Source organism: Topomyia yanbarensis, chromosome 2 (assembly GCF_030247195.1).
Source record: "Topomyia yanbarensis strain Yona2022 chromosome 2, ASM3024719v1, whole genome shotgun sequence".
Classification (NCBI taxonomy): domain Eukaryota; kingdom Metazoa; phylum Arthropoda; class Insecta; order Diptera; family Culicidae; genus Topomyia; species Topomyia yanbarensis.
In genome coordinates, this window is record NC_080671.1 from 243,326,735 (window position 1) to 243,330,549 (window position 3,815).

Genomic DNA, 3,815 nt, shown 5'->3' on the forward strand with positions numbered 1-3,815 from the left:
CGCAACGGAACATCAATACCTGTTCCACTAGGTCGTCAGCAGAATCCGTTTGTTTGGATTCACACCAGATCAGCAATAACAACAAAAACGCATACATCAAAAAAGCCCCCCTCCTCGCGCCGCCCCCGACTCGGGAGGTGCCGGAAACATCCGATGATTCCCCGACGGTTGCCGGCTCGGGGAACCCGGGGCTTCCTCGGGTAAGTTCTACCAACCCCGCAACCCGACCGGATCCATCTGTCGCACTCTTCTCCTCTACAGAGTCCCACGGTACAAAATCAGCCGCATCATTGCAGAACGCCAGCGTTACCAAAGAAAGCAACAGACTTAAGTCCACCTACAACACAACTTGCTCATCGTGCATCAAAAAAGCCCACCTCCCCGCGCCGCCCCCGACTCGGGAAGTGCCGGAGACATCCGAAGAGTCCCCGACGGTTGCCGGCGCGGGGAACCCGGGTCCCTCCCGGGTAAGTTCCCACCAGACTATAACTCAACAGATCCCAATTGCTGTCGCCTCTACCCTTTCCACAAAAGCACAAACAGGCCAAACGCTCCCTATAAGCAAAACACCGGCGGTCCCCCCACCGCCCGTTCTACCAACTTCGACAAGGCCCAGCAGCCGACCGGCGAGGAATCGTGGTCCCAACCATAGCTCTGACCCTCTACCCGTACGAACAAACTACACCTTGGCCATTCAGTGGAACACCAACGGCCTGAGAACAAACCTAGGTGACCTCCAACACATGATTGCTCGCTCAGCGCCCATCTGTCTCGCAATCCAAGAGACACACATAAAAGGTGATACGGATCCATCACCGTGGTTCGGGCACCGTTACACCTGGGATTCAGCTAAAGGATCGAACCTCTACCAGACGCTCGGCCTAGGAACCAGAGCTGACCTTCCGTCCGAGCTGGTAAAACTGGACACCGACCTGATCGTCGTCGCCAGAAAGATCAATTTTCCCATAAAATACACGGTGGCATCCATATACATCCCCCAAGAAGTAAAAGACGTCGGAAACAAATTGCGGAATCTGTTCAAGCAACTGCAGACCCCGTTCATACTAATGGGTGACTTCAACGCGCATCACACAGTGTGGGGATCAAAAAGGTGTTGCCAGCGCGACGCAGTTGAAGATAGCGATGCCGTGATGCTAAACGATGGCAGTATCACCTTTCTCCGGGGCCGATCCACATCCGCCATAGACTTAACTATATGCTCTAGCTCCATCGCCGGAGCCTGCGGATGGTCGGTCCTAGCCGACATCGGGAACAGTGATCATCTTCCTATCACAATCTCTCATAGTCGATTGCCCCCATTAACGTCGCGACGCCGCCGTTGGATCTACGATCGAGAGGATTGGCCCACCTACGAAGACAACATTTCGGATGCCCTCGTTCGAGACCGCAATTACTCCCCAGAGGAACTCGTAGAAGTTATGACTCAGGCCGCAAAATCATGCATCCCGCGAACTAGCGGAGCACCACCAAACCGGTCGGTTCACTGGTGGAACCCAGAAGTAGCGAAGGCAATCAAAGAACGACGAAAAGCTCTTCGAGCTCTTAAAAATACTCCCCCTGACCATCATCAATGGGATGAGCGATCGGCGGTTTTTCGACATTTTAGGAATCAGGCCGGACAAGCCATCGCGAAAGCCAAGGAGGCCAGCTGGACAGCCTTCCTGGGCGGGATACGTTCCGAATCGTCGACCGCGGAACTGTGGAGAAGGGTAAATGCCCTTAGTGGCAAAAGAAGACAAAACGGTTTTGCACTATCGCTCAATGGTACCACGACAGTTGAACCTTCCGAAATTGCAAACGAAATCGGGAAGCACTTCGCATTGATCTCGGGGGACTCTTCCCTCCCACCCTCCTTTCTCAAAACGAAGACGGCCACAGAAGCTACTCCTACAATCTTCACGCCAGATGCGAGTCAAAATTACAACATACCTTTCTCCGGGGTGGAACTTGCCACTGTACTAAGCACAGCAAAAGGCAACTCTGCCGGACTCGACGACGTCGGTTATCCCCTGTTAAGACATCTACCTCCAGTTGCCAAGCGAGCGCTACTAGACTGTTTCAACAGGATCTGGGGAGGCGAGCCTCTACCAGACAACTGGAGAACCGCCCTCATGATTCCCATCCCGAAGAAATGCGAAGGAACCAGAAGCCCGAATGACTTCCGACCCATCAGTCTCCTCCCCTGCATTGGGAAAACGATGCAAAAAATGGTGAACAGACGCCTGTTAACCCTCCTCGAGGAACAAGATCTTCTTGATCGTCGGCAGTTCACTTTCGCATTTAGGCTGCCTCGGCGAAATTTTAAGCGACGCCATAGCCAACGACCTTCATGCGGACATTGCCATCCTTGATCTCGCCAAGGCATACAACACTGTATGGCGCGAAGGAGTGCTTCGCCAGCTGCATCAATGGGGCATCCGCGAAAACCTCGGCTGCTTCATAAAATACCTTAGTGATCGAAACTTCAGGGTGGGTATCGGAGGAAACCAATCGGACCTATTTTGGGAGGCAAACGGGGTACCCCAAGGATCGGCGCTGGCAGTTACACTATTCCTAGTCAGCATGAACTCCCTCTTTGCCACGCTCCCGAAAGGCATATTCTTATTCATCTACGCAGACGACGTGATTCTTGTAGCGATCGGGAAAACGACCGGCCGCACCAGATTTTTTTGCAGGCTGCCGTAAACGCCGTTGGTCGGTGGGCCAACTCGGTCGGTTTCAGCATCTCCGCCCCAAAATGCGCTATTTCACACTGTTGCAACTCTTACTACTTAGCCACCGACCGGCCGGTCAAACTCGCTGGAACAGTAATACCATTCCGTAAAGAGCCAAAAATCCTTGGCGTGATAATCGACCGTAAGATGACTTTCCTTCCACACTTTCGACGGGTGAAAAAGGATTGCGAAAGCAGGAAACGTCTTTTCCGCACCATCAGCTCGAGACACCCAAGGTGGAACAGGCAAAGCGCACTTAACATCAGCCAGGCCCTCATCCACAGTCGTCTGTTCTATGGCCTTGAAATAACCAGTCGTAACTGGGAGGGTTTAATCGATACCCTCGCACCGCTGTATCACGGAGCAATCAGATCAGCCTCAAACCTGCTGCCAAGCACCCCCGCCGAAGCTGCCTGCGTCGAAACCGGCGTCCTTCCCTGTCGGTGGGCAGTGGCAGTAGCCGTTCTAAGACGAGCCATGGGGTTCCTAGAAAAAACATCGGGTGATGAATGCCATCTACTACAGACAGCTAAGAGCATACACACCATGTTTGCCAATGCCCCTCTTCCCACAGTCGCCCAGCTACATCGGGTCAACAACCGCGCCTGGCACGAGCGCGGTCCAAACATAGACATCAGTCTGGCTGTATCCACCAGAGCAGGAGATCCTCCCCGGGCTGCCAGAGCCTACAGAGGGTCGAACAAAAATACTCAAACCATCTGCACATCTACATCGACGGCTCGAAACTTGGCGAGGGGGTGAGCGCGGGTGTGAGCGGAATCGGAGCGGGCCTCGCCCGTCGTCTACTCTCCATGTGTTCCGTGTTCTCCGCGGAAGCCGCCGCCATCGTCATTGCGGTTAACAACAAACCCGAAGACACACCCACAGTGCACAGTGGTCCCCCCATAGGCCAATAATACAAAAAAAATATTTCGGCGAAGGCGTATTTTTATCTTGTGATTATATCGTTCTGTATGTATATTTTATAGTTTCATAATTAATTTTGTCAATACTGAACTGGTTTTGTTAGTATATAGAAGAATGCATAGGGTGGCTCGTTATTTACCGATAATGTAAATA